Source organism: Zingiber officinale, chromosome 3B, assembly GCF_018446385.1.
Source record: "Zingiber officinale cultivar Zhangliang chromosome 3B, Zo_v1.1, whole genome shotgun sequence".
NCBI lineage: Eukaryota > Viridiplantae > Streptophyta > Magnoliopsida > Zingiberales > Zingiberaceae > Zingiber > Zingiber officinale.
Window position 1 is genome coordinate 41,154,982 of NC_055991.1, and position 20,987 is coordinate 41,175,968.

The 20,987-nt window shown below is 39.9% G+C and overlaps 1 long non-coding RNA gene across 1 annotated transcript; it reads right to left on the reverse strand.

The window, feature by feature from the left end:
- Nucleotides 1-2,179: 2,179 nt before the first annotated feature.
- On the reverse strand, nt 2,180-3,875 carry LOC122056411. Its single transcript, XR_006133147.1, has 2 exons — nt 3,375-3,875; nt 2,180-3,147 (listed from the first exon to the last, which is right to left on the reverse strand). It is a non-coding gene; the product is annotated as an uncharacterized LOC122056411 (long non-coding RNA).
- Nucleotides 3,876-20,987: the final 17,112 nt, after the last annotated feature.

A 20,987-nucleotide genomic window follows, 5' to 3' on the forward strand; every position in this document is an offset into this window, starting at 1 on the left:
TGAGTTGTTGAACTCACCCCATGGACACTATATTTTCGTGCGAGTTGTTATGATGTCGCTTGAGTATCCCGTCTGGTCCCCACGTCACATCGTAAGACTTATCGGTTTCACGTATGTTTGTTTGTTTATGTCATTGTTTTAGCTCTGTCGATTTTGTTTTGGAGTGTTGATGTTGTTATGTGGTATTTTGTATTGGTTGTTGGTTGTGTAAGCTCAAGCCAGGCTTTTTATGTTTTGGTTTGTATTTGTTTCTGTCATTTCGTTGTGTTAGTTTTATTCCGGTGATGATGATATATAATCGTGGTGTGTATATATTCCACCGCGTGTGGTCGATGTATATCATGGATGTAGAAAGTTTGGTCATTCAGACAGGAGGTGCTGTCGAAATTTCTTCAGACAGGGACTTTCCCGGGGCGTGACAATTTAGTGGTATCAGAGCAGATATACGATACTTGCTATGTGTTCTGGAATTTCGAGATTTATCTAATACCAATTTATTTGGTATCAGAGATCGGCTTACGAGTTTTATATCCCGTGTTTTGGATTTCGTGTTTTTGTCTTCTTGATGTGATTTTTCGGGTTTTGGGACCTGGCAGCGACAGGACATCTCCAAGCAATAAGAGGTATGTTGGTATATGTTATCCTACCTTTTTGGTTAGTATATGCCCTGTTCACTGTTACCGTTTATGACATGTATTAGTATTCTTTATTAGTACCTGTCTAGTTGATATAGCATATATTTTGTGTTAGGTAAACCACTGATCTTGATTGACCTTAATAGAGATTAAGGATTATAGGCTTTGGTGATTTTACATATCATACGCCCCCAGAGGAGTCCTTGCCAGAAGAAATTTCGGCAACGTCTCCCCTGTACGAGTGACAATATGAAGCATTACTACATACAAAATATACATCAACCACAATCGGCTGGAATATATATACCATAGAAAATGGAAACAACACAACCACGCAGTTTAATATACTCAGCCTACTCGGCTGGACAAAAAATAAAATAAAATAAGCACAGCGGAAAGAAAACGAAGAGAAAATCCACAAATTTCAAAGTTATCAAAACATCACAAATACCAAGTCCACACAACAAGTATCAAAACCTAGTTCTCACAACACCAAATCCAATGAATACGAAATGCAAGTAAAGAGAAACAGAACCAAAATCAATTTTTGAATATGACGCGGGACCCAGGATTGACAGCCGGCATCTCTCCAAGCATCCATGAATAATCTACTGCTACCTGGTGAAAGAAAACCAATTTGCGAGGTGGTGAGTATTGAAACTCAGCGGGTATAGAAAGAGATAGTGCATGAACATAATCAACCAATAAAGAATACCCAAAAGGAATACAGTCTCATAAGAGAATAGCAGATACAAGAATAAAACCATGATAAAGGTTCATACCTGGAACGATATCCTAGGCTAGATATAGAAAGTCAGAAATGGTACTAATCTGCTACAGTGCTGCTCATAACTACAGAGGTAATGGGTAAGGTATATAAACATTTCCAATTACTAAACTAAGGTTTAACCACCTATAACATGAGCATATCTTAACATAAGACAGCATGTCAGCATAAGTGAACAACAGCAAGAAGCAACGGCAACATAAATATACCACAGCAGCATAAGTAAACAATAACAACATAAGTAAACAGCAGCAGCCAAAGCAGGCATAATGACAGCGGATGTTGCCTACCCCTCTACACCACGACCCCTATATGGTAGAGAGGTCGATGACAACAGTACCACCCAAAGGCCGCCACTCCCGGTGGCCAGGATGGGCAGTCTTGAGTAGATAACTAGCTCTGCAAGGGGGTCCCCGCCGCCCAACTCCCTACCACTACCCGTGCGTGCGTAGTGCACGACAAGACAAGCGGATCAACTCCCTACCACTCTTCGAGTGGCGAGGACGCGATGTATACAATGATACGTGATCACGCAACAATGCAATACCATCATACATATATATAAGCGAAACAGGTATGCTACGCTCAATATCGTACATAAACAAACACAGTTAAAGCATACAAATATGATATCTAGTATCTGCTACGGATCATGGACAACAAAAAAGACTGTATAGATATGGAAACGAATATCTCAAAGATAACGTGGAAGTATCAAGCACTGGAAAAATAAGAGTGGAGTCAAGGTAAACAGTCCTTATCCAAAATAATTCATGCACTAAGGTCAATGTACTAAAAGAAAAACAAAGCAAGAAGTACCCGCCTTTAATATATAGCTCGAGCTAAACAATCCCCGCGTCGGAGTGCTCATCCCGAAATGACATCCTGTAAATTATATATTGTACAACTTAGCTAATTTCATAAGCACCAACTAGTCAAACTCAAACCCAACTTAATTAGGGGAAAATCTCAATCCAACTATGAATCTCGATTCACCTAAATCCCTTGGTTAAATTAGATTTAATCCAACATCATCAACTCTTAAATTGATTCATTTAGCAATCCATTTACTAATAAGTCAATTCAACATAAATCCAACCTACAAATTCATTCAATTAATTAATTTAAATTTAATCATATCATCCAACAAAACCCTCGTCCACAAGTAGGATATTAAGTGTTTTGTCCGGTTATGTTCTGTAACCATCATGTCTTAGCCTAGAGGACTATGAGTCTAACTACCTACTCTCATAAGTATATATATCAACTCTCATGGCAATGAATAATTGCATTACTCTATTCATCCAAAAACAACCTAATTAGTCTACATCACTACATGCTGAACACTTAAATCAATATCATATTGAACCAACCACACAAATCATCACACATAATATTGTGCAGATAACGATATAGATAAACTAAACCATGATAGAAGGTATAATATGTTACCACTACATCATTGCATAAACACACATCATATGATCTTTCATATATGCAAATTATACGTCTCCGCTATGCACTTTCCACCTGTGTACCTACATTTACCTCCCTCCATATCCGTGGGACCGGCAACCATACAAGGAACAAATAGGTATATGAATACAACTGCAATAAAATACTCTAAGTAGATAGATCAACCCGTTTCTTACCACTGAGACATCACAATAATATAACTCTCTATGATATCCTACTCCATTATATTAGCAAGTCACCTCGAAGATACTGCATTGTTCAAAACTCCAAGTTAAAACAATGTAAACCTCAATCTGTGCTTTCCTCTTCTAATGAAATGCAAGCTAATAAAATCGTCATAATATCATCAATCCAATATAATGTCATCAAGATTGAATTTTCTCTTCAATATCCTCAACTGCCTATACACATCTACACACCCAAAACCCACTACCATTATAGAGATTGACAACAACAAAATAAGAGTAAGAGTTTACCTCAATCAGTAACCGACGAGTGACTGCCACCTCTAAGCATCAATCAAAACACCAATCAAATAACTTCTACCACAAAAGGTTTTACCTCCCAATTGATCCCTGGGTATGGCCGAATCAATGGTCTCTGTGAAGAGAGAAGAAGACAGCTGTGAAGGATCTCGAGTGCCGGCAGTGGTTGTAGCATCACCAAACCCCGCTCGCGCAAAAGGGCTAGGGGACTGCTCAATCGATCGAAGGGTGGAGGGGTAGCCCAAAGATCAACGGCGGCTGCGTCCTAGGGCATCGTCGGGTGGCATTCAGTTGGTGGCTCTCATCGCCGATGGTGATGGATCGGGTGAAGGGTGCTCACGGAGGAGACGAGAGGGAGCAGAAGACTGACAAAGGAGGAGGAAGCGGCGTCGGGCACGGCGCACAGCGCCGCCTGCGCGTGCGAGCGCGAGAGGGAGGGAGAAGGGTCGGCGATCGGTGAGCTAGGGCACGGTCCATGATTTTATAACTTAGATATTTTTAATTAAACCCTAGATCCATTCCTCCATCAACTCCCACATCCGAGTATTCCAATCAGGCCTTTCTCGAACCCATAAGTGCATCCCTTCTAAATACACCGTACGAGCTCCGATTAATTCCATAAAGAATTCTAAAAATTCCTAAAAATTCCATTAAGGCTATTAGCCTATTAAACCTTATTATTTAATTATTATCTGGTTCGGTATTTTACACTTAGTAGCTTTAGCTTCTGTTACGATTAGTTGGTTAGAAGATCGAGGCACATACCAGCCTCTGTTATTGTTAGCTGTGTAATGGATAGTATCTACATATTCATGTTGACTTAGCCAGTAGTATATCATTTTATTTTAATTAATTTTATTAGTAGATAATTGATCTACTCTTGTTAGATCGATCAGTGGAAGTTTGATGTACCATAGTTACTTGAAGGGGATTAATGTAACCTTGATCAGGTTGTAGATAATTGATTTAGTTTTGTTGGTCCGATCAGTAGAGGACCATCATACTCTATTTTATAGAGATGCTATTCTTTGGGTTATTTGTGCTTAGGTTGGTATCTAGAGCACATTTGAGTACATGACTCATACTGTCATGGAAAAGACTGAATTAGCCGTATACCATTATCGGTTTGGTCAGTTTATAGAGGATCGATGTATCCTATTCCATGTAGACTTTTATTTTATTCTGTATGCACCAAGTTGGATAACATAGAAGGTAGCATGTGGAATATCAGGTTGATTGGATTAAATATGCTGATTCTGCATATCTATGAAGTGTACATATGATTGTTATGAGTTGAAGGAGTTCTATGATGGATAGTTCATTTGTAGATAGTGTCGGTATTCCCATCTAGATATGGTTATTGTAGGTTCCTTGTGGATTATAGCTATTTAGTTAGCTGTACGTGCCTGATTGACATATTGGAGGTATCTTATCGATTTAAATCTGTATCGTGGTATGTGCACATGGGTGTGAGTGTCATGTTGGAAGTATCTTGTCGACTACATCAGTGTTGTGATATGTACATATGTGTTTGGTGTGGTATCTGAGGTATCTTGTTGATTATGTGTGATTTGTGAATGCACCTAAGTTTTAGTATGCCTTATTGGAAATATATGTTGATTATACTCTTGTCATATGTGTATATTTGCCATATGAGTGTTGTTTGAGGGGTATTGCTGATTTTACCTACGATGATATATGCACACGGGTTCGGTATACATTGTTGGAGGTATCACAGTGATTTATACCTATGATGTGAGTATTTTTTGTGTGTACTAATTGGAGGATTATGTCGATCATACATATGTTGTGTGTGCACGTGTGTCAGATGTACGGTTGGTAGCATTATGATGATTCTACCTATGTTAAATGTAGAGTTTTAAATGTCTACATTATGATATTGGTTGTTTTACCCTATCAACTAATTCTCCCATTAGTGGGTGACCGACCCAGTAGGAGGATGATAGAGATGACTATGGATTTGATTTGCTTACTGGGTGGTTATACTCTAGGCTACCCACAGTGATCTGTGGTAGAGAGATCTCGTGCAGTCTCTAGCTAGATAGTTAGGTGCTTTGGGCACTTGTGTATTGTTGTGGTAGAGCGTAGCTCCCATATGTTATGGATCGTTTCCACATATTCTGGATTCTCACATATTTAGGGATTCTTCTGTGGTAGAGCGTTGCTCCCACATATTGCGGATTGCTTGTAGCGGAGCATTGCTCCCATATTTATTGTAGATACATGTTATGGATTATTTATAGTGGAGTGTTACTCCTACATATTGAGGATTTCTTGTGATGGAGCGTTGCTCTCACACTGAGGATCTATTCTTAGATGATTTATATTGTTGGTGATTAGATTTCCGACTTATTATCAGAGATGATATGGTTAGGAATGTCTGTGTTACGGACATTTTGTGTCTTGGTTTTACTATTAGGGCTTGCGGAGCCTTAGATGTTTTCGTGGACTCGATGATTTTGGGTATCCCTAGGATATTGGATCAGAATTCGTTACCGTTATTGACGACATGGTGTTTTATTCCTGATCTGAGGTGTATCACGTACCATCTTCGCATAGTGTTAGAGATGTTTCTACGGGAACATCTATATGCGAAGATCAGTAGTACGTATTTTGGTTGTTTTCTGTGAGATGTTTGAGACACACGGTCCAGTAGGGTATACCGTGGTTCCACAGGAGATCAAGGTTGTTACCGTTGGGAGTAGACGGAATCTATAGAAGAGGCTCGCAACTTCTTTTGTTTGGCTCGATATTTCCAGAGATACGTTGAGGGTTTCTCACGGATTGCTATGCCACCTACACGCCTGACCCGGAAAGGCGTGAAGTTCACTTGGACTGAGGATTATGAGATAAGCTTCCAGGAGCTGAAGCGGAGATTAGTGTCGATTCCAATTTTGGATTTTACCTTATGGAGAGGACGGATATGTCCTCTACACCGACGCATTTATTCAAGGTTTGAGCGCTGTTTTGATGCAGCACGATATGGTAGTCTCCTATGCTTCTTGTCGGTTGAAGGAGCATGAGAAGAACTACCCTGTACATGATCTGGAGCTAGTCGCCATTATTTTTGCCATGAAGATTTGGCGACATTATTTATATGGCGTTACATTTGAGATTCTCACTGACTATAAGAGTCTCAAATATATGTTTACTTAGAAGGAACTTAATCTCCGACAGAGGAGATGGATGGAGTTCCTGGAGGATCATGACTGTACCATTAGCTATCACCCGGCAAGAGCTAATGTGGTTGCCGATGCACTTAGCAGGAAGTCCGGAGGGACTTTAGCTTGCCACCGAGTTGCGGTCACAGACTTAATTTAAGGTTTCTCCGATTTGGGCCTTGAGGGGTAATCAGTCGTCGATCAGGACGGGGATCCGAGAGCCCTAGGCTGCTGATCAGTATTTGCAGTTTGTTTGCAGCCAGATAGCTTCCGGGCAGTAGACCGAGTTCACACGAGACGAGGAGGGTGTTATACACTTCCAAGGCAGATTATGCGTACTTCAGTCTCATCCGATCTTATAGGAGTTACCTGCGGAGGCTTATCGCTCATGATTTGCTGTTCACCCAGGTGGTACCCGTATGTACCAAGATTTGAGGTGTTTCTATTGGTGAAATGACAGGAAGGAAGACATCGCGGATTTTGTAGCTAGATGTCGTATTTGTCAGCAGACGAAGAATGAACAGAGACTGTCGGATTACTTCAGCGGATTCCTATTTCCGAGTGGAAATGGGAACACATTACCATGAACTTTGTGGTGGGTTTGCCGAGGACACGACGAGACCATGACGTGATTTGGGTAATCATTGATCGATTGTTGATCGATTAACCAAATCCGCGCACTCGTTAGCGATCCGGAAGACTGATTCCTGGATCGATTGGTAGATCTATTTTGCTGGGAGATCATCAGATCACGTGGTGTCTCGTTGACTATTATTTCGGATAGAGACCCCCGGTTCATGTCTCGTTGTTGACAGAGTCTGCAGCAGGCCCTTGGGCACGCAGCTCTGTTTCGGTACAACTTTCTGTCCGCAGACAGATGGACCGTTAGAGCGGACCATTCAGACTCTAGAGGATTTGCTGAGGTCTTGTGTATTGGATTTTAGGGGCAGTTGGGAGGACCATTTGTTATTGGTAGAGTTCGCCTACAACAACGGTTTGCTTTCGGCTATTCAAATGTCACCATTGAAGTGTTGTATGGTAGACCTTGTCGGACACCCACCCTCTGTATAAGGTTGGGAAGGCCCAGTTGTTGGGACCTCATAGAGCTCAGCATGACGCAGAGTTGGTCCGTACTATCAGACGGAGAATGTTAGAGGCGTAGGACCGCCAAAAGAGTTATACTGATCGGAGACGCAGACCCCTAGCGTTCTCTATTGGCGACCATGTATTTCTGCGAGTTTCACCCACGAAAGGGGTGAAGAGATTTGATCACAGATGCAAGCTAGCTCTGCGATTCGATGGACCTTTCCAGATCTTGGAGAGGATTGGAGCGGTAGTTTACTACCGTTTGACATTACCACCGTTCTTGGTAGGCGTTCAAGATGTATTCCACGTATCCATGTTGAGGAGATACATTCCCGACCCGACACATGTGCTGACAGATATCTCAGTTCACATTCAGCTTGACGTCACCTTTGAGGATGTTCCAGTATGGATTCTGGATTGGAAAGAGCGTCAGTTGTGGAATAAGATGATCCGACTGGTTAAAGTCGGATGGCAGTATCATACGAACGAGGACGCTACTTGGGAGCTCGAGGATACTATCCAAGCTCGATTCCCCATCTTTTCACTTGAGATATGTGATTTAATTTACCGTTCAGCATTTATACTCTCTACTTGTTAGTACTTGTTGATGGTAGATAACGAAATTTGGGGACCAAATTTTTATTAGTGGGGGAGAATGTAAAATACTAAAAAAAATGGTGAATAATAATAAGGAAATTTTTCGGAATTTTTAGAGATTTTTCTGAAATTTTTCAGAGATCGTATGACTTAGGTTACGGGGGTAAAAACGGGGCCCAAGAAAGTCTGTTTAGACTACCTCATTTTAAAGAGGAAAAGTTTTATTTTCTTTTCCTTTTTCCTATTTCTTATTTTTTTTTCTCCCGTTACTGTGCCGTGTCCCTTCCATTTCCCTTCCTCCCCGCGTGCCCGGCGCCGAGTCTTCTCTCACGCTCGTGCCCTAACCACTCTAACCGGCGCCGCACACGATCACTTCTTTCCCCGCGTACAAGATCTTTCAGAGAAGGAAGCTTTGAGCCGATTCCCCCTCTTCTTCTTCTTCTTCTCCATTAATCGCTGTCGACCACCAATGGCGAGAAGCTAGATGCCGGCGTTGCCAACCAGTGACGCCGCCGGCTATGGGAGACCTATTACTGTCGGTTGGTCCCCAACGCCGATCTCAGTCTAGGTTTCCAATCTCCTCTCTACCACGGCAAGCCCTAGATCTCCCAATCTCCTGTTTCTCCTTCCTTGTGTTGCCACAGCCGGCGGCGCCGCTTGCAACACCTCCCCTTCAACCGTGCTCTTCTGCCGACGCCGGTCTCCTTGCCTCTTCCCCTCTGTCCTGATCCGCTTCGGCCATGAGATTCGCCCCAGTGCTCTGATCACCGGCTGCTAGCTTCCCTCTGCCGGTGCCCTAGTTTCCACTGGCACCAGTGAATTGAGCCCTAGCTCCGGGCTTCGTCCTCTCTTCACTGTCGTGGTCACGGAGAAGGTGCCAAGTGATGGATTCCAGTAGGTTGTTTGCTGTGGATTGACCCTGTTACCGATCACCACTTTCTCCTTCTTGATCCGATGGGTTCCAGCAGTACCTCTTTAGTTGCAGTGTTGCATTGAGGTGAGAAGTGTATAGAATTGGATTAGTACTAAATTAAATCCATTATTTTGTTGCTACATTGAATTTGGTTATGGTTCTAAGAATTTAAGTGTTAATTGTGAACAGAGGATTGATTCATTTTCGGGATTGAGGTTGTTAATCTGTGCAGCTTGAGGTATGGTATAGTAAATTTTGATACATGATGTAGTAGGTCACATGATCATTTATAGGATTATGGGGTTAGTATCATGATTTGTTATGATGAATTGTTAATCAAATTGACATTTTGATTAATAGAAGAGTTATGATCGATATCAAGGATCATTGGATTGATTATAAGATGTATAGTGTTTTGGAAAGATTAAGGGATTAAAGGGTTATTTGATTAGGGTTTTCCCTAATTAGGTTGAGTTGAGATTTAGCTAATTGTTGCATATATAATTAGCTAAATTATAATCATGTGATTTGCAGGATGTTGATTCGGGACGAGCACTTCGACATAGATGTTGATTAGCTCGATCTACATTGGAGGCGGGTACCTTGACTTATCTTTTTGATCTGTCATGTTGATATGTCTAGTAGGTTATAGCCTTTAGTAATAATTATGTTCGTCCTTGTTGTTGGTGCAACATCCCTCAGGTCAAGATTGACCTGGTTGACCAAGCTGAGTCTTGGTTTGGGTTTAGATGTTTGACAATAAGATATTGATTGAAGAAGAGTCAAGTAGGTCAAGGATGACCGGATACTTGACTGGGAAGTCCTAACTGGGATGTTAGGCAGGAGGAAAATCCTGGTGAGTGAAGCCAGGTGAAAGACCTAGTGAGTGAAGCTAGGCAATTGGGAAGTCCTAGTGAGTGAAGCTAGGCAGGAGAAAAATCCTGGTGAGTGAAGCCAGGTGAAAGACCTAGGCAATTGGGAAAGTCCCGGTGAGTGAAGACAGGCAAGAGAAATCCAGATGGGTCAAGGTTGACCGGACATCCGGTGAGAGTCCAAGTAGGTCAAAGGATTGACCGGATACTTGGCATGAGGAATAAAAGTCCAAGTATGTCTTAGGAGTGACCGGATACTTGGCAAGAAGAGAAAAGTCCAAGTGGGTCAAAGTGACCGGACACTTGGTGAGAGAGTCCTAGCTGGTCAAGGGTGACCGGATGCTAGGTCTTATGTACTAACAAGTCATGGTTGACTAGATGTTGGTTTAGGGGCTTTGGGCTTGATTTTGGGCAAAACCAATATTCGGATTGATCCGTGGATTGATCCAGTTTGGATTGATCCGTGGATTGATCCAAAGGTTTGATTGATCCGTGGATCGATCCGAAGTTGGATTGATCCGTGGATCGATCCGAAGATCTCGATCGATCCACCGATCGATCCAGTGAGTCCAGCACAGAACCTCTCGATCGATCCGTGGATCGATCAGAGGTCCCAATCGATCGGTGGATCGATTGGACCATTCCGATAAATCTTTGGATCGATCCAAGTTTTTCCGAGCAAGCATCGACCTGATCGATCGGTCCCCGATCGATTGGGAGCATTCCAATCGATCGATTAGCGTCGATTTAAGCCGCAGGCGTTCATTTCCTTCGGCAGAACTTCACCGATTCATTTCAGATTCAACACAGCTCCTCCCCAGCACTCTCAAAGCTCCTCACCGCCAGTTCTTGAAGGTTCTTGGAGGTTCATCCAAGTCAAGAGGCGAGTTGCAACGAGAAGAAGAAGAAGCTAGGGTTTTTACTGCATTTCTTGTAAACTTTTGCTTATTCTTTACTACCCTTTCTTCTTCTTGTACTGAGAGTCTTGTAGGGCTTCTCTGCCCTCGGTAGTTACCGAAAAGGAGTGTTTTCATAGTGGAGGGTACGTGCGTGGTGTGGATCCTTCGATTAGTCATCTCCGTTGGAGGTGGATACCAAGTAAACTACTAGTGTTAGCGTGTTTGTGTTTGTTTATGTATTTTCCGCTGCGCATTCTTGAAGAAACAAGCAACACCGAGCAATGAGCACGCGACGAGCTATTCACCCCCCCTCTAGCTACTTTTGGTCCTAACAAGTGGTATCAGAGCGAGGCCGCTCTTCACCGGAATCATCGCCGGAAGGGTCAAGCATAACAAGAAAAGCTAGAGGGTGAAGAAGTTGGAGCAAATTCTTCAAGTTCAAGATTTTATCAAGCTCAAACTTCAAGATGCAATTCCAAGATGGACTTGGATTTGACACAAGGGTGGCTCCACCATACACTTCCACGAGTTTCGATTCTTGGAAATCAAGAATCGAAAATTTCCTTATGATGGAGATAGAGCAATGGTTTGCTCTAATGGAAGGCTTCGAGGCTCCAAGAAATTCCAAGGGCAAGCTTCTCAAGAAAAGCAAATGGAGCTCGGAGCAAATCCAAAGGTGCGAGGCAAATGATAAAGTGACCAAGCTTTTGGTCAATTTATTGCCAAGCACCATCCTTTGCAAAATTGGAGAATTTGAAGATGCAAAGGAACTTTGGAGCAAATTGGCCAAGCTTCATGAAGAGATCCCCTCCACTGTACAAGATCATGAAGAATCCAGAGAGGGTGACTCTTTGGTGCAAGACCAAGAGGAGGACTCCGAGGTTGAGAGATGCTCAACCTCCGAAGAAGAGGAAATCCAAGAAGCCTCATCCTCAAGGGAATGCAATGAAGGGAACAAGGAGGGAGCATACTCCTTGTTTCATGTTCAAGATGATGAAGCCTCCACCTCTAGGATTGAGGGGGAGCAATCCTTGGTGACGCCGGATCAAGAAGAAGGAGAAACTTCTACATCCGGGTCATGTGAAGAAGGAGAAGATGGTGCCATCTCCAACATTCAAGAAATATCAAATGGAGGAGCAAGTGCCATCCCTACACAAGAAGGTATAAATGTTTCAATTAAAAATAAAAATCATATAATATGTTTTGAGTGTAGTGAAAATGGACACTACAAGAGCAAGTGTCCCAACTTGGCCAAGAAGAAGGGCCAAGTGGCACAAAAGGGCAAGGTGAAGCCCAAGGAGACCATTCCCGGGACGAAGAAGAGCAAGGAGCACATTGTGTGCTTCTCTTGCAATCAAAAGGGGCATTACCGAAGTCAATGCCCTAAGGGGAAGAAGGTGGTCAAGGCTCAAGGAGGCATTAGTCAAGGGGGAGCCTCTAAGGTAAAGAAGAAGGTAACATTCATTGAGCCTATCCCTTTACATTATGGTAAAAAGCATGATAGTTCAAATTTTTATCATTTTAATGCGATTTACCATAAGAATAGGAAGCATGAGGGCTTTAAGGAAAAGCATGTGGCCTTACATGCCAAAACTACTATCCCTAAGGCTAGGAATGTAGATAAAAACATAGGCGATAACTCTAAGGATTCTAGATACAAGCCTAGAAACAAAAATGCTCATGGATCAAATACTAAGGACCTAGTGAGAGAAAATCAAGTCTTGAGGTCAAGACTTGATAAAATGGAAAAGACCCTAAAAAGGATGGAAAATATTCTATTAGGGCAAAATGAGCATAACTTAGGGTTAGGAAAATCAAAGTCATCCAATGGCCATAGAGGTTTGGGATACAAACCAAAAGCTAAGAAGGATGTGCCTAGTTATCATAGAGTTCCATATAGTTATGGAACGAACCCTAAGTCTAGAGGTCAAGTCAAGGATACAAGGGAAGATATCCCTAGAAGTATCTTTGCAACCAAAGTGACTAAGACTTCTAAGAAGTCTAAGAAAGTCGCTAACAAGGTCACAAGGGAGGTCATCCCTAGAGTTGACCTAGAATATGTGACCAAGGCTTCTAAGAAGCCCAACAAGGTCACTAGGAAGGTATCTAGGGAAGTTATACCTAGTGAGTACCTAGAGCATCCAAGGAGCACCAATAGGTGTTGGGTTCCTAGGAGCATCTTCTCTACCCCATAGATGGGTTAGAGAGTGTCAACTCCGATTAGAAGGGTAGTTAACCCAACTTTGAGGAAATTGACACTCAAGGAGCATTTTCAAGGTTTTTGTTAACCTTTGAAAATGGAATGGAATTATCGTTTACTCCTTGAAAGAGTGAAATGTGCCTATTGGTGGAAAAATTGATTTTATCTTAAAATGGCACAAATTTAGGTATTCTCTTGAAAATTTAAGGCAATCCGGGCCTTGATTTACGTAATCACTCTTGAGGAAAAATGGATTATGCCAACATTTGAGGAATGTTTTAAATTTTTAATTGGCATAATTAATTCAAGAGATTAAAGAAATGTCAAGTTGGGTTTTGACATTTTCTTAAGGAAATTGGGCAATCTAGGGTTTATGCTTTTTAAGTTAGCTAAGTTTAAGGACACTTAGATAGTTAATCTAGGTATATTTTATTTATACTAAATCTTGCCATGATTGTTTGCCCATCATATGCCATGACATCATGTCTATTTTCACATTCATGTTTTATTATGAAAAATCCAAAAATACCATGTCATGACATTCATACATCATGTAGTTGTAGGAATCTTTCTTTTGAAAGTTATTCTATTTTGATGTATGCCATAACATTATCATGCATTAGTTTAATTCCTTGTAATTAAGGGCAAATGGCATTTAACAACACTTATTAACAAGTGACATCCTAGGTGGATGTCTAATATCTCTAAAATGCCTAGATAGATATGCATGATCCCTAGTTTAGGGCAAAACCAAAATCTACATCTCACAAAGACTATAAGGTGACTTGTATGTGTTTTTAGTGCACATTAGATACAAGTGAGATGTTAGGAAGATGAACAAAACTCAAGATGTTGATTTAGTACATTCTTTTGAGTTTTAGGTTCATCAAAACACATAGTTATGTGTGTTTCCCATCATTGGGAAAGCTAATGTACAAGTCATGTGCATTAAGCCCAAGGAACATGGTGGGATATTAGTTTTGAAAATGTTTTTAAAATGATTTTGGAAAACCTTGGTGAAGGTTATCTTTCGATAGTAATCACCATTGAATAGTTAGACACAAACTTGAAGAAAACACTAAAGTTTTTGTAAGTTCTCAAGTTTGTGTTAATCTTTGAAAATATGATGTATTTTCATAGGAAACTATTTTTCCATGATAAAATATACCCTAAATAATGTCTACACAAATTTTTACGATTTTTGGAATTTTGTAGAATTTTCTAGGGGTTTCTGAAATTGGCTGAAATTGAATTTCAGCAATTTCAGGCCTCCAATCGATCAGTGGATCGATTGGAGTGCCTCAATCGATCAGCCGATCGATTGAGAAGGCATTTCTCGCGAGCAGAAGCTCGCTGGATAGATCAGCCGATCGATCCAAGAAGACTGAATCGATCCGTGGATCGATTCAGCAGGGTCCAATCGATTGGAACCCAACTCCAATCGATCCAAGATGCTGATTTTAGCTAGGAAGGCCTGATTTCAGCATTTTGAACCTGTTTTAGTCTACGTAACCATTCCAAACCCCTCAATACACATTTGTGTACATAAAAAGGGTGTTTCGTGTTGAAAACAAGGATGGATTGGTTAAGGAAGGCTAAGTTGAAGTTTAGGTTGAGGTTTGTTTCAAATTTTGAACATTTGAACCTCAAAACTTCTAAATTTGGGTTTCCTAAAGGTTTAGGGATTCCAAGTCATTGTTGGTGCAATGACAGAAGTTACCACCATGTCTTTAGGGGGAGGGACTCTTTAAAGACATGAAAAATTATTTTTCATGAACCTTGGAAGGTGGTTAACCTTCTTTAAAGAAAATGCTCATGGATGAGCTTTTGAACTTGAAATGGGGAGTGGATATCCTCATTATTTCAAGTGGGAACTCAAGTGGTTAGAAAATGCTCAAGGTTGGGTATTTGTCTACATTGAGGGAGAAGTTAAGGATAAATGAAGGGTATGGGACCTTCATTATCGTGTTGATCACAACGAGTGATGTTGTGAACAACGATGAGCAACTCTTCAGGGGGAGAGTCGTCAACAAATGGATTTGTTGATGTGTAACCAAAATTGGGGCATGGGTTGATGTGTGCCCAAAGATGGGTTGATGTGTGCCAATAGGGGGAGAATGAAAGGACGTGTGAAAGGGAGTAAGTTAGGCTTTCATTATCTAAGAGGGAGGTTGCCCTCTTAGGGGGAGAATGAAGAACTTAACTTATGCTTTCATTACCTAGTGGCATGAAGAATGAGGCTATGGGATTAGCCTAACTTACATGTGGTATTGTAAGTGTTATTGTGGTATTGTCAAACATCAAAAAGGGGGAGATTGTTGGTGCAACATCCCTCAGGTCAAGGTTGACCTGGTTGACCAAGCTGAGTCTTGGTTTAGGTTTAGATGTTTGACAATAAGATATTGATTGAAGAAGAGTCAAGTAGGTCAAGGATGACCGGATACTTGACTGGGAAGTCCTAACTGGGATGTTAGGCAGGAGGAAAATCCTGGTGAGTGAAGCCAGGTGAAAGACCTAGTGAGTGAAGCTAGGCAGGAGAAAAATCCTGGTGAGTGAAGCCAGGTGAAAGACCTAGTGAGTGAATCTAGGCAATTGGGAAAGTCCTGGTGAGTGAAGCCAGGCAAGAGAAATCTAGATGGGTCAAGGTTGACCAGACATCTGGTGAGAGTCCAAGTAGATCAAAGGGATTGACCGGATACTTGGCATGAGGAAGAAAAGTCCAAGTAGGTCTTAGGGAGTGACTGGATACTTGGCAAGAAGAGAAAAGTCCAAGTGGGTCAAAGGGATTGACCAGACACTTGGTGAGAGAGTCCTAGCTGGTCAAGGGTGACCCGATGCTAGGTCTTATGTACCAACAAGTCATGGTTGACTAGATGTTGGTTTAGGGGGCTTTGGGCTTGGTTTTGGGAAAAAACCAATATCTGGATTGATCCGTGGATTGATGCAGCAGGTTTGGATTGATCCGTGGATTGATCCAGCAGGTTTGGATTGATCCGTGGATCGATCCAGCAGGTTTGGATTGATCCGTGGATCGATCCAGAAGATCTGGATCGATCCACCGATCGATCCGGTGAGTCCCCGCGAACAGAACCTCTCTGGATCGATCCGTGGATCGATCCAGAGGTCCCAATCGATCAGTGGATCGATTGGGACGCTGCTGCTTCGCGCGATAAGCGTTGGATCGTTCCAGAGCACAGAGGCGCTCTGGATCGATCCGTGGATCGATCCAAAGCCTCCCCGATCGATTGGGAGCATTCCAATCGATCGGGATTCGACCGTTAGCGTCGATTTAAGCCGCAGGCGTTCATTTCCTTCGGCAGAACTTCACCGATTCATTCCAGATTCAACACAGCTCCTCCCCAGCACTCTCAAAGCTCCTCACCACCAGTTCTTGAAGGTTCTTGGAGGTTCATCCAAGTCAAGAGGCGAGTTGCAACGAGAAGAAGAAGAAGCTAGGGTTTTTACTGCATTTCTTGTAAGCTTTTGCTTATTCTTTACTACCCTTTCTTCTTCTTGTACTGAGAGTCTTGTAGGGCTTCTCCGCCCTCGGTAGTTACCGAAAAGGAGTGTTTTCATAGTGGAGGGTGCGTGCGTGGTGTGGATCCTTCGATTAGTCATCTCCGTTGGAGGTGGATACCAAGTAAACTCCTAGTGTTAGCGTGTTTGTGTTTGTTTATGTATTTTCCGCTGCGCATTCTTGAAGAAACAAGCAACACCGAGCAACGAGCACGCGACGAGCTATTCACCCCCCCTCTAGCTACTTTTGGTCCTAACACTTGTTTCGGTAAGTCACTACCAGATACCTGTTACATGCTTGCTTGCTCACCTAATATGCATTTTATGCTAGTACCCACATGATTATATATATATATATATATATATATATATATATATATATATATATATATGTTCAGAGAGGTAGTGACATACCATGCTTGTTATGTTCAGGACCTAGGTGCTTGATATCCTATCTGACCTGTGTACTTTAGATCTTCGTATTTGACCATCGATATTACGGTACTCATTTTATATATATGGATATGAATATGCTGATCAGTTTATTGCTATGCTTAGTGTCATGCATCATGATTGCATGTTGTGCGATAGTCCGCTCCATTATTGTTGAGCACATCGCCAGTTACATGGATCTGCACACACCACCACTAATGGGTTAGTGGTCGATTCAGGCAGTGTGTGTTGCAGCAGGGACTTTGTTTGGCTCCGTTGGTCCGCTCATGGGTAGCGTGATGCAACGTGTTAGCCGGCAGGGATTCCTCCCCGTCATCGTGTACCGGGAGTTGAGAGCATTGCGCTCCCCCATTTATGATTTGGGGTAGGAGGATCCCGTCCACTCGGTCACTCATCAGGAGTAGTGACGACAGAGTGCACGGTTGTCACAGCCCTACCCACTCGACCTCACTATTGTGTGTGACATGACTGACTGGCGTCAGGGGTGATCAGGACGCATCATTGGCATCATACGCATTTATGCATTTACTGCTTGTGTTTGCTGCACTTATATGCTGCATTTGAATGGATGCATATGTTTGACATGCATAAAGGTTTTATGACACTTCCGGTCTGACGACCTGATTATTCTGATAGGTGGCCCTGGTGAGTACAGTACTCTTCAGCCTTTTTTATTATGTATTACCTTCTTTTGTTCAGGAGACTGTACTCCATAGTTATTACTATTTGTTATAGTTTACTATACATGTCAACTAAGTATCTGCTGAGTTGTTGAACTCACCCCCATGGACACTATATTTTTCAGGTACCAGGTTGTTATGATGTCGCTTGGAGTATCCTGTCTGCTGGTCCCCACGTCACATCAGAAGACTTATCGGTTTCACGTATGTTTTGTTTGTTTATGTATCAGTTTGTTTTAGCTCTGTACTTCGATTTTGTTTTTGGAGTGTTGATGTTGTTATGTGGTATTTTGTATTGGTTGTTGGTTGTGTAAGCCTAGCCGGCTAGCAGTTTTTTTATGTTTTGGTTTGTATTTGTTTTCTGTCATTTTGCGTTGTGTTAGTTTTATTCCAGCCGAGTGGGCTGATGATATATATAACTGTGTGGTTGTGTATATATTCCAGGCGCATGTGACTGATGTATATTGTGGATGTAGAAAGTTTCAGATTGTCCGCCGTACAGGGGAGGTGCTGTCGAAATTTCTTCGGACAGGGACTTTCCCGGGGCGTGACACATATACCTGGGCTATGAATATATCTAAGTTAAGGGTTTTTTATAAAAAGAGTAGGGTCAATTTGACCTTGTGTAAATCCTCTTGGATTTTGGAAGCTAGACAGTTTCTCATACCAGGCTCTAGGTGCTTATTTTAATTCATATAGCATCTTTTTTAGTTTAAAAATATAGTTAGGGTAATTTAGATTTTCAAATCCTGGGGCTTGACTTACATAGACCTCTTTAATATGCCCATTTAGGAATGCAGATTTAATATTTATTTGATACAACTTGAATCCTTTGTGTGCTGTATAGACTAGTAACATCCTTATGGATTCAAGTCTAGCTACTGGGGTATAAGTCTTATCGTAGTCAAGTCTTTCACTTGACTAAACTCTTTGGCAACTAATCAGGCTTGATTCCCAATGATTTATCCTTTGTCGTCTAATTTATTCCTAAAGACCCACTTAGTGTCAATAACCAACTTAGATTTTGGTGGAGGTACTAAGTCCCAAACCTGATTCCTTTCAAATTAACCCAACTCTTCTTGCATTTCAATTACCCAGTCAGGCTCAGGCAAAGCATCATTTCTTGTTTTGGGTTCAATTTTAAATATTAAGGTTATTTGTCTTAAGTTCCTAAAGGTCGATCAATTTTAAACTCTGAACTCTAGATTTCCTATTATTTGTTCAATTGGATGATCAGGGTTTAGACATATTGTTCTTGGATTAGTTTTTACCAATTGTTCATTTTGTGTTAGCTGTTCTTCTTCTTCTTGATTTATTGAATTATTGGTTTTCTCAAGATTGTTTATTTTGTTATTTAAATTGTTATTAATATTTTCATCAAAAATGGTGTTTGTTGTTTCTTAAATTTTTAGAGTGGATTTGTTATAAACCCTATAGACTCTACTTGTAGATGAATATATAAGGAAAATTCCTTGTTGGGGTTTTGAGGTGATTTTTCCTAAATACTCTTAGGGTGCGTTTGGTTCGGGGTTATTCTTGATAACTTTGGTTATCCATCCAAGGTTATCAACAAAAACCTTGTTTGGTTTAGGTATTCGATGATTCCAGAGTAATGTTCCATGCCCGACACGTCAGCAAAAGGGTCATGCAGCCCGGAATCGAAAAACCTCAGAAAACTAAGGTTTTTCTTAATTCCGGGGTTAACGAATTTTTTATACCAAAAATACCCTCCGATAAGAAAAAACATGGAAAAAGAGAAAAAATGTAAAAAAAAAATATTAAAAAAATGTTTAAAATTTTTAAAAATATTTTTTTTAAAAAAATATAAATTTTAAAAATAAAAAATTTTAAAAAAAAAATAAAAAAAAATTAATTTTTTTTAAAAAAAATACAAATTTTTAAAAAAAGTAAAATTTTTTTAAAAAAAGTAAATTTTTTTTAAAAAAATTAATTTTTTTTTAAAAAAAATTTAAAAATAAAAAATTTATAAAAATTTAAAAATTAAAAATTAAAAATTAAAAATTAAAAAATAAAATAAATAAATAAAAATTAAAATTTTAAAAATGTAAAAAAATAAAAAAATATAAATATGAATAATATAAAAAATATAAAAACATTAAAAAAATAAAAAATAAAACACATAAAAAAGTAAAAAAAAATATACAAGAAAAAGAAAAGTAAAAAAAACATAAAAAATAAATAATAATATTATGTATAGTTGATTTTGTAACTGAGGGTAATACGGTAAAATATTAAACTAAGGTATTCATTAAAACCTTCAAACAAACAAGTTTTTGTTGCATTACCTAGGTTGAACCAAACAACATTTGGTTATGTTTTATTTCCCATAACCTTGGTTATGTGATTACCTAGTAATCACATAACCAAGGTTTTACATGATAACTTGAACCAAACGCACCCTTAAGGTTTAAAATGTGTACATTACATCCAAATACTTTTAATTATTTTATGTTTGGGTTTTTATTAAAATAAATTTCATATGATGTTTTATTTAGAAAATTATTTATTATAATTCTATTTTGAACGTAACAAGCCATATTAATGGCTTGAGCCTAAAAATATTTAGGTAAATTAAATTCATTTAGCATTGTTCTTGCAGCTTCATGTAAGGTTCGATTTTTACGTTCTACTAATCCATTTTATTGTCGAGTTTTACGGCAAGAATATTTATGATGGTAACTATTTTCTAGACATAAGTTTGTAAAATTTTGATTTTTAAATTTTCCTATTTTTGATATCTTTTCCATTTTCTATTTGTTTGCAAAAATTACTAAATATTTCAAAAGTTTCATTTTTACGAGTTAAGAATTTTATCCAAATATATTTAGAGTAATCATCTATTATAACTAAGTAGTAAAGACTTTCATTTAATGATTTAACTCCATGAGAGTCGAATAAGTTTAAGTGTAATAATTCAAGTATTTTATTTGTTCTATTTTGGTTAGTTAGTTTATGTGTTGATTTAATTTATTTTCCTTATTGACAAGGATTACAGATTTTATTTTCATGGATCTCTAATTTAGGTAGACATCTAATTAAACTATTTTTGTTTAATTTTAATAAATTTCTAACATGGGTGTGAGCTAATCTCCTATGCCACAACCATGTTTCTTCGTATTGTGTCAAAAGACACTTCAGTGAGGTTTTGGCAGATTTATTGAATAATTTTTTTTATCTCTAAATCT